The sequence below is a fragment of the Salmo salar genome, chromosome 13 (assembly GCF_965601325.2).
Source record: "Salmo salar chromosome 13, fSalSal1, whole genome shotgun sequence".
NCBI lineage: Eukaryota > Metazoa > Chordata > Actinopteri > Salmoniformes > Salmonidae > Salmo > Salmo salar.
The window spans coordinates 66,557,971-66,575,522 of record NC_138303.1 but is presented as its reverse complement, the minus strand read 5'-3'; the positions used below and the strand labels follow the sequence as shown (position 1 = coordinate 66,575,522).

Here is a 17,552-nt window from a genome sequence, read left to right as displayed (position 1 = left end):
CCGTAATAGTCATTCCCTCTCTCACTCCCCCCATCCTCCATGGCAAGCACTCTCTCCTCCAACTTCTTTATTTAAAGGCACAATCTGGGATCTTGCTGTTTCAAATAATAATATACACCCATTGATTGATTAATAAAATAACTTATAGATGCTTCATGAGTTTAGTACAACTGCCTTTTCCAAAACAGTTGTTTAACTCCGTTGCTTGTAAACAATGTCCATCCCTCAGCTTTATAGCAAACCAAGTGGCGGGGACTGCAGTTTGTTGTTTTTTGCATCAAGGACTGCAGCTTTAACATATTCATCCATAAAAGTGCACCAGCTTGTCAACCAAGAAATATTGGAGGATGTACATAATTTGCTCGATGATGGGTATATGTTTTCAACAACTGCTGCACACTTTCACCAATCTCGAGTCTATATGATGTAGAGTCCCATCAGCTGCTTAAATCATCTAATATTCAGATGAATTTGTGCAGTGCCTGCCCTGAGCTGATACCTGTGAACGAGCAAATGCTATGCGTCAGACGAGCCTGACTGCCAGTCTGTCTCTGCTCTCTTGCCAAGGCTTGAAAATGACAGTAATGGAGTTTGCAAGAGCACAAACAAATCTGGGACCAGGGCTAGTGTCAAACCGTCCCAGTGATGTATAAATCTCCTAGTGTTCCCTCTAGATAAGAGCTATGACTATGTGCTGGAGCCCTCCCCCTGGCCAGGTTGTGTAGGTGGCACATTGCCGTGCCCACTCCCTAGTGCTCACCGACTCAGAGGGAGGTAAGAGATGGAACAGAGGGTGACATTTAATTTTCCTCACGTAAAATGGCACTGAACTGTTATGAAAATGCCCATATAACTCACAATACTTTGAGCAACACGATTTGTTACACCTTCCTTTCATTTTTTTTGTTTAACCCCTTTTCTCCGCAATTTCGTGATGTCCAATTGATAGATACAGTCTTGTCCCATTGTACGGACTCAAGAGAGGTGAAGGTCGAGAGTAGTGCATCCTCCGAAACACGACCCACCAAGTCACACATCTTCTTGACACAATGGTGGCTTAACCCGGAAGCCAGCCGCACCAATGTGTTGGAGGAAACACCGTACACCTAGAGACCGTGTCAGCGTGCACTGCGCCCAGCCCGCCACAGGAGTCGCTAGAGCGTGATAGGACAAGGACAACCCCGGCCGGCCAAACCCTTCCCTTACCCGGACGACGCTGGGCCAATTGTGCGCCACCTCATGGGTCTCCCAGTCGCGGCCGGCTGCAACACAGGTTACACCTTCCTTTTATGATATACCTGAGAAGGGGGCTTTTATTTAACAGGAGTCTAAGTAAACTTGTTTTGGATAAGCTCTCGTGAGACATTCACATAAATGTAAGGAAATGAAAATCACCTAAGCTAGCTAGCGCAAGATATAGGTTCCGAGATTCTAATTTATACCTTGAATAATGTGCTATCCTGTCTATTTGGGGATATTTTGCTCACTGTGTGTGCTTTTTTGCAAAAAAACTATTTGGATGAAAATATGACCCAAACACTAGGAAAAATAGGGGGGAATTGATCTGGCAGCTGGAGGACTGCTGGGTTCACATCCTTAAGACATTTCCCTACCGTTGGGATCTTGAGCAAGGCCCTTAACCCAACAACTTGCTCTCCGTCCAGGGGCCCCGCAGCTTGACCCTGTGCTCGTCTCAACTGTATGTCTAGGGGGGGTTGAGAACAGAGCATTTCCATTGAAGACACATTTCCACTGTTCGCTGTGACATGGACAATAAACGTTATTCTATTCTAAATACCGTAAATTCCGGACTATAAGCCGCAACTTTTGTCCCACGCTTTGAACCTTGCGGCTTAAACAATGACGCGGCTAATATATGGATTTTTCCCGCTTTCACATTCTGTGACGTGCTCAGTTTTTTGCCGGCATGAAGCTTTCATTAGACCAATGAAATTGCCGAACGGGTTAAGGTCAAACAACTTTTTGGTTTACTGTTTAGATTAAATCGAGCGATCTCAAACTTCCCATCATTCTGAATCCGGTAGTCATTTTGTCACCCTCATCATGGCAAAGACACGGAGAAATGCATATGATGCAGCTTTCAAGTTGAAGGCGATTGATCTGGCTGTTGGAAAAGGAAATAGAGCTGCTACACGGGAGCTTGGTCTCAATGAGTCGATGATGAGACGTTGGAAACAGCAGCGTGAGGAATTGACTCTTTTTTGTTACAAGTCGTGTTTCGTTAAAGCCTATTTATTTTTGTTACAAGCCGTGTTTCGTTAAAGCCTGTGTAAAGTTCATTTTTTTCAATGTACCGGTAGGCACCTGCGGCTTATAGACATGTGCGGCTTATTTATGTTCAAAATATATATATATTTTTTTATTCAGTGGGTGCGGCTTATATTCAGGTGCGCTTAATAGTCCGGAAATTACGGTAGTTAAAATTACTGCTCATGGATGCAAGCCAGGGCACTCCTATAACTGACCAGGTCAACCCAGTAATATTAAGATATCAACATGTGGTCCCTTACGTGTTGAAAATATTGATGTTGATCCTTCCTGCTATTTTCAGTCAATGTGCAATTTGAATCCTGACCTTCGCTTATGCAGTTTGCAGAAATATGTTAGAGCCAATGATCGGCAAAGAGGGCGTTATAGTCGCTTTTACGATCCTTTTTTTGGACTTAAGTATACGGTACTCTTTCCGCTGATATTTACTAGGAAATGATGTGGTAACAATCAATACTTTGAGGTATTATATATAGTAATCTAACAATTGGTAACTTACCTGGTACCTATTAGTGCCCTGTTATCCTTGTTTTATTTCATCCCAAAGAAACAAACATATAATGTATAGATTAATACTGTGTTATTTATACCTTTCTAAGAAAATACCTTGTCATTTCTCTACTTTAAAATAAAGTGCCACCGTTAGTTTTACAGACACAGTATCACAGTAATACAATGCAGCTGAAATATGAGTGGAATTACAATCAGTGCAGTAAGTCTTATGCTGCACTGTGCTCCATTTTACTGTAAATCTAAGCATATGGATCATCCCCCCACATGTTTCATGTCTCTCTTTCTCACTCTCGTTCTCTCTCTCTCTCACATCAGTGTTCAGTCTGGGGAACAATGCCTATGGCCAGTGTGGGGGGAAGATTGTTGAAGATGAAATCTACAGGTACCACACACACACACATTCCACTATGAATTGTTTACACGCCATATTACTGACGCAGTTGATCAGGCTCAAACAATGCTCAAAATGCAAAGGAAAGTCTGCCTCTCTGCCGTTGTCATGCAACACGGCCGGGTGTATGTTGAGTCATGCTAATGACTCACAGTGTAAAATCTATGTAGGCTGGAAATGTATTCACTCTCCGGGAATTTCAGACTGTGCTGTTCTGCCGAATGACTTCCTAAGCGTTCGAGTTGAACAACAATCCTATTAGAAATGTGTGTTCAGGGGCCGTATATATGAATCGTCTCAGAGGTGGTGTGCTGATTTAGGATCAGTTTAGCCTTTTTGATCACAATGAATAAGATTATATGGACAGGGGGTGCTGATCCTAGATCAGCACTCCTACTCTGAGACGCTTGATACATACGGCCTCTTTAGACTGAATGCCTTTCCTGATTAGTAGGTTCTTGGGCTGTTTGTATGGGACATTAGATGAGGGGACTGCGGTCTTTATGCAAAATGGCCGATGGGGTTGGATGGGCAGAGGTGACCTTTTCTGGACAGACCGGCCTCCTTGAATAATTGATTGTTGGCTGTTCTCTCTCTCTCTCTCTCTTTTTACCTCTGTCCACTGCAGTGCCAGTCACATCATTCACAAGATGGAAGGCTTTGACAGCCCAGTGACCCAGCTGTGTTTAGTCTGTTTTTTTGTATCGGGGACAGTGAGACAACTCAGCCAGTCTTGCGCCATCTTGTTCAGGTTGTTATTGTAAAAGAGAATGTTTCTCAATGACCCTGATTTAAATAAAGGCTACATTTAAAAAAAAATGATTAAGGTTAGGATTGGAGTAGGGAATGCTGATCCTAGAACTGAACATAGGGAAAACTTCACCCTGCAGCAAAAATGCATTTTGTGACTGTTATTGGTGACTAGAGCCTGCAGATGCCATGTCTGTCCTGTAGGTGGTGTGCGGGCAGGACCACAGTCTGTTCCTGACTGAAACAGGAAAGGTGTATGCCCGTGGCTGGGGGGGCAGACGGACAGACAGGTTAGTAGCCCCCCCCCCCCCCACCCACACACACACACACACACACACACACACACACACACACACACACACACACACACACACACACACACACACACACACACACACACACACACACACACACACACACACACACACACACACACACACACACACACACACACACACACACACACGGGGTCCCTTGTAAAAACAGAAACATTTCTGAGTCTATGGTATATTATCAGTATCTCCACCTTTTTGTGTACTTTTCTCTGATATCAGTAAGCTAGTCAGTGTATTTCTAAGCAGGAAAACCCACATTTTCTTAATCGAAATTGTATGAATCTAGAGCGTGTGTCTCCTGTCATGTGAGCTTTACACATTTGTAGGTCAAGTCTCACTGTTCACTGTTTCATTAAGAAAAAGCATATTTTTTTCATAAATACTGTCACCCATGCATAGGTCAAGTCTCACACATAACTGTTTTAGAAAGACAAAGCTATTGTATTTGTTGCAGGTCTGGCCCACCACAACATCGTTTCCAGGCCGGGTGGCTGTAGGAAGGAACCTGGCTGGGGTGAGGGTCCAGCAGGTGACCACCTACGGAAACTGCAGCCTGGCCGTGTCCCAGGACGGCCAGCTCTTAGACCGGGGCAACTCTGAGTACCCCAAGCTTTCCTCGGTCACTGAGGCCACCCAGGTGAGGAACCAATATCGCCCCATCACAATGCGAAATAGTTGGACATTTGAAATACGGTTAATTAAGGGATACAATCGCTGAAGGTAGTTTTGAGTAATACCACTCATTAAAGACATACAGTGAGGTCCAAAAGATACAAAAGTTAAACCAAAATGACACAATAGATTATTTAACATTAATTTCTATTGGGCACAAAATAATCTTAAACGTAACCAAACAAACTGCAAATGCATCCAGCAACTTTGTAAAGTTACAAGCTTGATGTACACTGAGTGCAGAAAACATTAAGGACACCTGCTCTTTCCATGACATAGACTGACCAGGTGAATCCAGGTGAAAGCTATGATCCCTTATTGATGTTACTTGTTAAATCCACTTCAATCAGTGTAGATGAAGGGGAGGAGTCAGGTTAAATAAGTATTTTTAAGCCTTGAGACATGGATTGTGTATGTGTGCCATTCAGAGGGTGAATAGGCAAGATAAAATATTTAAGTGCCTTTCAATGGGGTATGGATGTAGGTGCCAGGCTCACCGCTTTGTGTCAAAACTGCAACGCTGCTGGGTTTTTCAACACTTTCATGCTCAACACTGTATGTATCAAGAATGGTCCACCACCCAAAGGAAACCCAGCCAACTTAACACAATTGTGAGAAGCATTGGAGTCAACACGGGCCAGAATCCCTGTGGAACGCTTTCAACACCTTGTAGAGTCCATGCCCCGATGAATTGAGGCTGTTCTGAGGGCAAAAGGTCCATGTCCCGACCCCTCCTGTCTCAGCCTCCAGTAATTATGCTGCAAAGGTTTGCGTTGGGGGACTAGGGTCAGTCTGTTATATCTGGAGTAGTTCTCTTGTCTTATCCCGTGTCCTGTGTGCATTTAAGTATGCTCCCTCTAATTCTCTCTTTCTCTCCGAGGACCTGAGCCCTAGGACCATGCCTCAGGACTACCTGGCCTGATGACTCCTTGCTGTTCCCAGTCCACCTGGTCTTGCTGCTGCTCCAGTTTCAACTGTTCTGCCTGCGGCTATGGAACCCTGACCTTTTCACTGGACGTGCTACCTTGTCCGCGACCTGCTGTTTCGACTCACTCTCTCTACCGCACCTGCTGTCTCTAACTCTGAACGATTGGCTATGAAAAGCCAACTAACATTTACTCCTGAGGTGCTGACCTGTTGCACCCTCTACAACCACTGTGATTATTATTATTTGACCCTGCCGGTCATCTATGAACATTTGAACATCTTGGCCATGTAGTGTTATAATCTCCACCCGGCACAGCCTGAAGAGGACTGGCCACCCTTCAGAGCCTGCTTCCTCTCTAGGTTTCTTCCTAGGTTCTGGCCATTCTAGGGAGTTTTTCCTAGCCACTGTGCTTCTACATCTGTATTGCTTGCTGTTTGGGGTTTTAGGCTAGGTTTCTGTATAGCACTTTGTGACATTGGCTAATGTAAAAAGGGCTTTATAAATAGATTTGATTGAAAAGAGTGGGGTGCAACTCAATATTAGGATGTTTTGTACACTGAGTGGAGTCATTGCGTGCTTGGAATATGAGACCAAATACTAAACTTTTGACTATTTTAATACACAAGTAAATTTGTCAAAATATTTTCGGTTCCCGAATACTGGGGGGGGGGGGGGGGAAGAGATAAAAAGTGCTGTAATTTCTAAACAGTTCACCCGACAGGGATGTCACTAGAGATTCATGGATAGGGGGGCTAAGCCTCTATTAGGGGGCATACTCCCACAGGATTTTTTTTTAAAGCCCCCAAAAACGTATTTTCATCATATATTTTTGGAGTAACAATGGGTGTAAAATCTATCAAAATAAGGTTATTTTTGGTCAATGTTGTTCAAAAGTATACCTGTCTCATAGTTTGTGTTAGACACTGATCTAATATGACTTACGTAAATTCTATCCAAATAAAGAAATTAAAGTCCACTCTGTCCCCATCCATCCAACACCAACAAAAGACACAAAAATGGCTGTACAATTTAATCAAAATACCTTTGGGATTTTATTGAGTGAGAGAGAGAGACCATATTATACCATTAGAAAAAAATCTTTATTTAAGTTTCACCCTTTTGTTAATTAACCCAATAATTCAGACACATGGAACATCTTAAACAGTATCATCCACAATGTGGCAAAACTAAATTCAGCTAATGAGCTGAATAAAACATAAAAATTGAAAATAATTAGGAATAAAATCTGATAAAGTAAGATCCCAAACAAATATTACAACCTATATTACAGAACTGCTCCTCCTGCTTACCTCTTGATGCTTATTTTGTGGGTGGACTCAAAGTGTCCCTCCTATTTTTAAAGATGGCAAAGCGGTCAATGACACTATTGTGGCTTAGTGGCCCAAGCACTTCACCCTCAATGGACATGGCTGCAAGACTTGCAAGTAGGGATGCACGATATATCGGTGAACATATCGGAATTGGACGATATTAGCTAAAAATGCCAACATCGGTATCGGCCGATGTCAAGTTTAACGCCGATGTGCAAAACCATGTCAAAGCTGACGTGCATACCTATATAACGTAGGTACATAATGTAATGACGCCACGTAAAATGTTGCACTACACGTACAACACAGCATTCCTAACCTAGCCCACAATGTCTGCTGTGTGGATCGAGCAGTCAACAAGTTGAGCAGTCATTTGAAAGAGTAAGAAAATTTCATCGACTCAACTCAAAGGCAAAATCAATTAATGCCAACATAATGGAATTCATTGCCCTTGACAATCAACTGTTCTCTGTCGTGGGTGATGTTGGTTTTCGCCGACTGGTTGGGCACCAGTACACACTACTAAGTGAACTATTTTTCAGATGTTGCCCTACTGGAGTTACACAGTAATAGCGTCACTGCTATTAGCTTCATGACATACACACTATGGAACGCCGTTTGGGTCTTTGCTTTTCAAAAAAGATACAGTAGCACTGTCAAAGCTGTACAAAAAAGTCTGCCACAAAGCAAACACCGGCCACGAACGATATGTTTACAATATTGCGTTGGTAATAAAGCATTGTTTGTTCGACCGCAACTTCTGGAGTAACTTTACCTAGCTAGCACTAATACAACCAGCCTGAAAACAATGACCAGTAGAAACTGCAGTCATTTCTAATTATTCTTAGGAATGATTTAGGAATCTTTCTGAGTAAATATTAGCTAGGTTGCCACTTGTTGTTCTCCTATTGAAATTGAACTTCAGGTCATGAAAATAAATAGCTAGCCAGCTACTTAACCCTGTTGCCAAACGTTAACGTTATAAGCAGCCAACTAGCTTCATCTGGCTAGTGAGGCTCGACCGGACTGGGATATGTGTTGTGAAGCTAGCCACAATAAGGATTCGGTGCAACAGTGGAATTTGCGGTTTGCCTTCAAAATAAAGGTATGTCATTGCCAGTGATGCAAATGAATACAAAGAGTAGAATTATGCCATACTTTTATTTTGAAGGCTACTATTGTGGCTAATCCTTATTGTGGCTAGCTTCCCATAGATGGGTACGACCACCATTAATCAAATAAGAACTGTCTTATAAATTAGGGTTATTCTAGATGACACCAGCTATATATTTAGCTAGCTAACTATAGCTACTGAAACATATTATGTCGTTTTGCTATGTTTTTGGGGAAGAACATTGTTTGCATCCATGAGCTAGCTAGCTTTTTTTTATGACCAGCACTCTAGGTGCGCGAGACAACTTTACCAGCATCATAGCATACGTATCAATGAATCATTGTGACATATGAAATATGAGTGATAGTGTAATCAATGTGTAATAACTACATAAATTCATGAACGTGTTAAATTATTATGTGACATGCTGTCATATTCAGGTCCTGATTGGTCAACACGCTTATTTACATTTACATTTTAGTCATTTAGCAGACGCTCTTATCCAGAGCGACTTACAGTAGTGAATGCATACATTTCATACATTTTTTTCCCCGTACTGGTCCCCCATTGGGAATCGAACCCACAACCCTGGTGTTGCAAAGACCATGCTCTACCAACTGAGCCACACTTTATGTTATTTGATGTGTATCTTTTTTGACACGCAAAGACCATTACGGCATTCCACAGAAATCCTCGTTGAGAATGAAACGACTGAACAAATGAACAATGAAACAGCACAGCAAGTAAGTGAAAGAAATAGGTTTTAATTATGTTTTACTGGTAATGGGGATATACGTAAATGCCATCAAAATAACTTTTTGGTCAGTGTGTGTGTGTAACCTTTATTTTTAACTAGGCAAGTCAGTTAAGAACAAATTCTTATTTACAATGACGGCCTACCCCAGCCAAACCCAGACAACGCTAGGCCAATTGTGCGCCGCACTATGGGACTCCCAATCACAGTTGGATGTGATACAGCCTGGATTCGAACCAGGGACTGTAGTGACGCCTCTTGCACTGAGATGCAGTGCCTTAGACTGCTGTGTTCATGTGTGTGTGTTAACTATTTAACTGTACTAGTATGCTTAAAAGGCAGCTAAAATGTTTAATATTGGTTGTCGGTATCGTTTTGTTTTGGCAAGGAAAATATCGGATATCGGTCAGAAATGTCATATCGGTGCATCACTACTTGCAAGCCTTTTCTGACACATTGTCTTACGCAACCAGGAGTGCAGCTGGCGCAATGCACTAAAGGACCTTTCACAGGAGCAGCTGCTCACAGGAATTGTAAGGCAAACTGAATGATTTCCTTCAGAGAAGGAAACATCATCATCCAGGAGGTTATGCACAGCAAGCATATCTTTGGGAGGACATGCAGCCTCTCTTTTCCGGGCAAGAAAGTTTCTGGCCACCAACATCTCTTCTGTTTTAACATCAATACCGTAGTGCTTGGCAAACTCAGTTAAAAAGCATGATGTATCTAGGAAGTTTTTTGAGTTGTGGCTGCATGCCTGTATGCCTTTGAGCAGACCTTCATCTACAGTCGAGAATCACTGGTCAAGCCCACAAACCATCCTGTCCAAGCAGGGGAGCAACAACTCTGTTTTCATTGATTGGGAACATGACAATTCAGTGCCTAAACCCAAGGACGTCTACACCACAAAATCTCAAATGTTCCTTTGTTTGCGCTTTCTTGCTGCATCTGCCTCTATAATATGGTGAATTTCACAGAGTTCTGTCATAAAGTTCTGTGGCAAATGCATCTGTGCGTTTGCCTATCAGTGTGTCATATACAGCTTGTATGCCAAAAACAACCTTCTGCCAGGTCTACAGTCTCTTTCTGGAGGAACTTGTGTAGTCCCTCGGTTATAGAAAGAAGGGACTGAAACATCAGTAGCAAATACACGGTGGAGAACTTATGAAGCTTTGCTCACAGACCAACAGCTATGGGGGATCCAATGGCAGATAGACAATCAAAAATAGCAGTTAAAGTGTCCATGACTGTATTTATGGACCGCAGCTGGCATGCCCCGCGAGTGTTTGAGAGCTGTACAAGTTCAGCTGATGCTATTCCAAGTTTGGACTGAGCTTCTTTGAACTTGTGGTGGTTAACTAGGGATGTACTGAAAAACGAATACACATTCTCCAAGAAACTGAAGAACTCCGCAGCCTCCGGAATAGCACTGCAAGTACGACACAACACCAAATTAAGCTCATGAGCATAGCATTGTACATAAATTGCCTCCGGATGCAGCACTCTGAAATGTGCTTGCACACCTCCTTTGGACCCACTCATGACAGCTGCACCATCAGAGGTCTGTGCAACGTACTTTAGGCCTGCTACCCCTCTCATTTGAAGCTACTGTTGCAACTCATTTGCTATCGATTGGGCATCAAATGACTTGATTTCTGCTAGTGCTAGTAAACGCTCCTTAACTGTCCCCTCTTTCACATATCTAACACACAGAGCCAACTGCTCAGACTGCCCATCCCTGGCCTCATCCGCCATAATGGCATACATTCCAGACTTTGACATCTCGGAGACTATGGTGTCCGTAATCTCTTGAGCACAGCATTCGATCATGTAATTCTGAGATTCTGGTGAGGGATACGTCGCATTTGATGGAGTATTGTACCTTTGCAGGGAAGGGTCAAACTCCTTCAAAAGCTCCATACATTCAAGAAAGTTCACTCTATTTGTGCTTTCACTAGATTCATCATTGGCACGGAAAGAGAGTCCCTGTCTTCCTAACATTGAGTTGACAGCAACAATTCTCCTCAGATACTCCCTTCTCTCTACAATATCACTAGCAGGGGCAGATGTTCAAATCTGAGCAATGTTCCCATGATTGCTAGTTGCCTGGTAGCTTTACCATGCCACAATACTGTCTCTTTATGTTTGTGCCATCTCATGTTTACTGAAGATAAACAGAGCTTTTTTTCCAATTTTTGCAGCCATTACTGACAAAATAATGAAATGTAATGCTTTTGCCAAAAACTACATGGAAAGCAGAAAGCTGCGTTTTTGTGGACAGAGTAATCTACCCTATTGTATTTCTCAAACCAGCAGTGCTGAAATGCCCTTTTCTGTGTACCAAAACTTTCATGTGGGTAGCTATTCAGCTTCACTTGTCTGGGCCCAGTGTCTTTGTCACCTAAATCGCTCTAATTTCTGGAAGGAGTTGCTGCAGCGGCTTGATTACTTTCTTTCTCTGGATCTGTTTGTTGTCCCTCCCTCTCTGGATCTGTTTGTTGTCCCTCCCTCTCTGGATCTGTTTCTTGTCCCTATTTCTCTGGGCATGCTTGCTCTCTCTCACTTATACAGCTCGCATGTTGATCCCTGCCTTGCACAGAAGCCTCTCTTTCTGCATGACCCTTTAAGATATGACAAACATAATTTATTTATTCCTAACAAAAGTAAGACATATGCTGTACAAATTTAACTGAAAGCTTAAACATCTACTCGCTTTAAAAAAAATCACTAACCTTCATCAGACATGCTCCCTCAGCCCTGTCAGCCTCTTTGCCTCATTCTTGTCTGCTGTGTTTTGACATGTATTGTTATGAAACTCATATTTACAATAACTCAAGGATTAATAGGTGATTAATCAGTTTAAGTTTTGAACTGGTAAAATCTTCATTTCGCAACGAATTGGCCTTCGGCAGAGCTGCTGGCACTGCCTCTCGAGGAATTTCTGAATATCCATCTAACGTTAGTCGTTAGCTAGCCTACAGTTGAGAAATTGAGGATAATACAATGACATTGTGATCAACACTATGTGACCTTTTCTACACATGACCTACTGATAATTGTTTTGCAATGGCCTACTGAATGAAAGCAATTGAGTATGAAAAGATATGTGCATGATGTTACGTCATCTGTCTCATTTATAGGTTGGCACAGATAGAAAAACTACATTAAATACAACGTTAATAACATATCATTGCCACATAACTTATGTTGAATTTAAAAGACACCGTTAACGTTAGCTAGCTCGCAGCCAGCGTCTGTTACACTGTAACTTACAGGCAGCCTCACATATAAACGTATTGGTTAACAAAGCTTTGATTATGACCAAAGTCTATAGTAGTGAATAGTCTCTCTCTCTCTGTGTTCTAACTTACCACAAATTCACATCGTAGCCTACAGTGGGGGAAAAAAGTATTTGATCCCCTGCTGATTTTGTACATTTGCCCACTGACAAAGAAAGGATCAGTCTATAATTTTAATAGTAGGTTTATTTGAACAGTGAGAGACAGAATAACAACAACAAAAAAATCCAGGAAAACACATGTCAAAAATGTTATAAAATGATTTGCATTTTAATGAGGGAAATAAGTATTTGACCCCTCTGCAAAACATGACTTAGTACTTGGTGGCAAAACCCTTGTTGGCAATCACAGAGGTCAGACGTTTCTTGTAGTTGGCCACCAGGTTTGCACACATCTCAGGAGGGATTTTGTCCCACTCCTCTTTGCAGATCTTCTCCAAGTCATTAAGGTTTCGAGGCTGATGTTTGGCAACTCTAACCTTCAGCTTCCTCCACAGATTTTCTATGGGATTAAGATCTGGAGACTGGCTAGGCCACTCCAGGACCTTAATGTGCTTATTCTTGAGCCACTCCTTTGTTGCCTTGGCTGTGTGTTTTGGGTCATTGTCATGCTGGAATACCCATCCACGACCCATTTTCAATGCCCTGGCTGAGGGAAGGAGGTTCTCACCCAAGATTGGACGGTACATGGCCCTGTCCACCGTCCCTTTGATGCGGTGAAGTTGTCCTGTCCCCTTAGCAGAAAACACCCCCAAAGCATAATGTTTCCACCTCCATGTCTGACGGTGGAGATGGTGTTCTTGAGGTCATAGGCAGCATTCCTCCTCCTCCAAACACGGCGAGTTGAGGTCAAAGAGCTCCATTTTGGTCTCATCTGACCACAACACTTTCACCAGTTGTCCTCTGAGTCATTCAGATGATCATTGGCAAACTTCAGATGGGCATGTATATGTATTCTTGAGCAGGAGGACCTTGTGGCGCTGCAGGATTTCAGTCCTTCACGGCGTAGTGTGTTACCAATTGTTTTCTTGGTGACTATGGTCCCAGCTGCCTTGAGATCATTGACAAGATCCTCCCGTGTAGTTCTGGGCTGATTCCTCACCGTTCTCATGATCATTGCAACTCCACGAGGTGAGATCTTGCATGGAGCCCCAGGCCGATCGATATTGACAGTTCTTTTGTGTTTCTTCCATTTGCGAATAATCGCACCAAATGTTGTCACCTTCTCACCAAGCTGCTTGGCGATGGTCTTGTAGCCCATTCCAGCCTTGTGTAGGTCTATAATCTTGTCCCTGACATCCTTGGAGAGCTTTTTGGTCTTGGCCATGGTGGAGAGTTTGGAATCTGATTGATTGATTGCTTCTGTGGACAGGTGTCTTTTTTACAGGTAACAAGCTGTGGTTAGGAGCACTACCTTTAAGAGTGTGCTCCTAATCTCAGTTCGTTACCTGTATAAAAGACACCTGGGAGCCAGAAATCTTTCTGATTGAGAGGGGGTCAAATACTTATTTCCCTAATTAAAATGCAAATCAATTTATAACATTTCTGACATGCGTTTTTGTGGATATTTTTGTTGTTATTCTGTCTCTCACTGTTCAAATAAACCTACCATTAAAATTATAGACTGATCCTTTCTTTGTCAGTGGGCAAACATACAAAATCAGCAGGGGATCAAATACTTTTTCCCCCAACTGTATCTGCATGAATCCGTCCTGTCAGAGCCTTTTCCTGTCCGTTTACTGTTAGCTAGCAGTCTCAAGCCACAGAAGTAGCTAACGTTAACCATAATGTTAGCTACAAGTAGGCCTAACAATCACTAGCACATGCAGCAGCCTCCCCCAGGTCCTAGTGCCCACCCGGTAAGAAGTTTAAGATATGATGGAACGGTTGATGAAAAAAAAGAAATCACAGAGAAAATATATTGACTGATATATTTATTTATTTAGGGGGGCTAATGAATAGGCCTAGCGACATCCCTGTCACCCGATATGGATGAAAATAACCTTCAAATTAAAGCTGACATTCTGCACTTTAACCTCATAGTCATTGTATCAGTACAGAGCCAAAACAACCAAAAATGTGCTGGGGTCCAAATACTTTTGGATCTCACTGTAGGCTCAAACAGTATCAATGAGGACAAATGCCAGACTGATATGTGAAGTGAAAAAATGCAGTGATCAGTCTGGTTCCACCAGGCTATACTATATGTACCATTAGGTGTTCTAATCATTTTTCTATGGGTGATCTTTTGTACATATTCTTACTTCATGTTCCCTCTCTCCTCAGATTAACTCCCCTTGACTACTTCCTTTTGAAGTGGTGGGCAAGGTGACCCAGAGGTCTGTGGAGGCACACAGGTGGCCATTCTGAACGGTGAGTACCAGGCCCCGTTACATTTTGGCCCCTAGCCACTTGCCTTTCCTCCTACCCCTTCCATATTTACCAATCTGAGAATACTGGGTATCTGAAAGCAATATGGTGGAATCTCTAATTCATCTATAGGAAGGAAGGTTTGGCGTCACCATATTGCTAAAACTGATTGAGTCCTTTCAGATCTGTGAACATAAGGGGGTATCAGCCAAAATGCCACTTGTCAGTGAAATAATAGATCACTTGCATCACCATCCAAGCACAAGTAATATTGCTGGACTTTATAGCATAGCATCCCATTCAGTAGACTTGTTTATCATATCCTTTGAATAAATAATATGTAGTGTCAGTAAAGGCAACGCTTGTCTTTGCAGAAAGACGGGAGGTGTTTGTATGGGGCGACAGCGTTCTTGGAAAGGGCCCCATCTCTCTGAATCCCAAACCCCTGAGTTGGTCCCTCCTACACTGTTCGGTTGCGCCGAGCTTAACCCTGCGGTGACAATGAACCGCATCCACTGTGGACCGAACCATTTCACTGCTGTCACAGGTGGGTTAATTCATGATTTTCAGTATGTGAAATTGGTTATGTTGGACAAAAAACTACAATCCCTCTTTAGAGTCACAAGAACTCACAATAATGTTACAATTCAAGCTGAATATGTTGACATATGGGAAGTATGACTTCTCACCCAGGAACTAGTCATGTGGTGCTGTACTGTTCAGTGGATGATGCAAGATATAAGAAACCTTTCATATTGTTCACAATGTATTACCCCATTCCCAGTTCAAGCCATTTGATGATATAATAAAATCAAATATGTCAAATGTCTGCCTATTGTAATGGTGCAGGCAGGCGGTGTTGATGGAGCTTGTGTTGATCCAGATCGGGGTGAGCTCTTCATTTGGGGAAAGAATGTGAGAGGATGTCTGGGTATTGCAAAGAAGTAGAACCAGTACTTCTCATGGCGGGTGACACCAGAGAAATATAGTTTACTTATCAACTTCTTTGTTGTTATTGATAATTGACATTGGTGTTTTATGCAAACAACTTAGTGATAGTCTAACTTCTTTGTCATTATTGACAGACATTTGTTTTATGCAAACAACTTAGTCCACTACAACAGACCTCCTTGTATGTGTAATGCTACATAAGTGTGTCTTACGGTAATATTTTTATGGCATACTGTATTCAATGTATTTTAGGTGACGTTGCCAGGTCATGTGATAGATGTAGCATGCAGAGTGGACCACATGGTGGCGCTGGTCAAGTCTCATCTGAGTGTCCCCAGCTGGCATGGACAGAGCCAGTACGCCCTGCTCTTCCCCATGACCCTCCCACCTCCCTGTTTCAAAGAGGGGGATCTATCCCTGTTCACCTCATGTCCCCTGGCCGCCAAAGGAGGCCTGAACCCCAGAGCCAGCTGTCCTCCATGGGTGGTAGAGAACCTCTGGATCAGGCGACTGTGTCCACCATCAAAAGCTTCAGGCTGCTCCCTGTGTCTCTAGCTAGCACAGCTGGGATAACAGAGGCTGAGTCTGCAGTATTTCACAAATCTCTATACAGTATTTATCTGACGTCAGTGTTGGATGATGTGGAGATCAGTGGAGCAGCACTAGATGGCTCAAAGCTGACACGGTCGCTGGCCCGTGGGCCAGGAGCCGCAGAGGTGCTGAAACGAGACTGGGTTGTCAGACCTCCCTCCAGAACCATAGACATTTGGCATTTTACCGTCACTGTTGATATTTTATATTACACACACACACACACACACACCTGCTCGTCGAACATCTTATTCCATATTCATGAGCATTAACATGGAGTTGGTCCCTCCTTTGCCGCTATAAACAGCCTCCACTATTCTGGGAAGGCATTCCACTAGACGTTGGAACATTGGAAGCAAGTCCCAGCAGCATTCACCCACAAGAGCATTAGTGAGGTTGGGCGATTAGGCCTGGGACGCAGTCGGCGTTCCAATTCATCCCAAAGGTGTTTGATGGGGTTGAGGTCAGGGCTCTGTGCAGGCCAGGCAAATTCTTCCACACCGATCTCGACAAACCATTTCTGAAACAGGAAAAAGCCTTCCCCAAACTGTTGCCACAAAGTTGGAAGCACAGAATCGTCTAGAATGTCATTTTATGCTGTAGCGTTAAGATTTCCCTTCACTGGTACTAAAGGGCCTAGCCCAAACCATGAAAAACAACCCCAGACCATTATTCCTCATCCACCAAACTTTACAGATGGCACCATGCATTGGGGTAAGAAAGGCCATTCTGCTGCCAATGTTTGTCTATGGAGATTGCATGGCAGTGTGCTCTATTTTATGTCAGCAACGGGTGTGGCTGAAATAGCCGAATGCACTAATTTGAAGGGGTGTCCACATCCTGTGTGTGATATATCTATAAAAAAAAAATTCAGGGTGTTGTATATCCCTGGAAATAATCTCAATTCATGCAAACATAAATTCTGAAAACACAGCTTGTCCAAAAAATGGTCTCTTGGCACAATTTACCCTGTCCGTATGGGGTAATATTACCGCATAGGGACAGGGTAAATTGTGCCACCTTTCAATGTGCCAATTCATAGGCAATTTCTCTGCATTTGAGGCTACTAAGCCCATGAAACTGGTCTGCGAAATTCTTGATATGTTTAGCAAGCTCAGACCTTTGGCTCTAATTTCGGCTGGCCTTAACCCAGCGCAATTGTCTAACATGCTCGTTTGTCATTTCGACCTGTTAAAGTCGGCACAGTTCCATTTTCAAACCCTAGCGTCAGGATTGGTAATTTACCTGTTTTATTAGTTTGCTTA

General features: G+C 42.9%; 1 pseudogene across 1 annotated transcript; it reads left to right on the top strand.

The window, feature by feature from the left end:
- Positions 1-689: 689 nt before the first annotated feature.
- LOC106567601 (RCC1-like G exchanging factor-like protein) lies at positions 690-6,854 on the top strand (annotated as a pseudogene). Its single transcript, XR_014379944.1, has 5 exons — positions 690-774; positions 3,118-3,184; positions 3,822-3,882; positions 4,148-4,233; positions 4,733-6,854. The product of XR_014379944.1 is annotated as an RCC1-like G exchanging factor-like protein (transcript).
- The last annotated feature ends 10,698 nt before the right edge of the window (positions 6,855-17,552 follow it).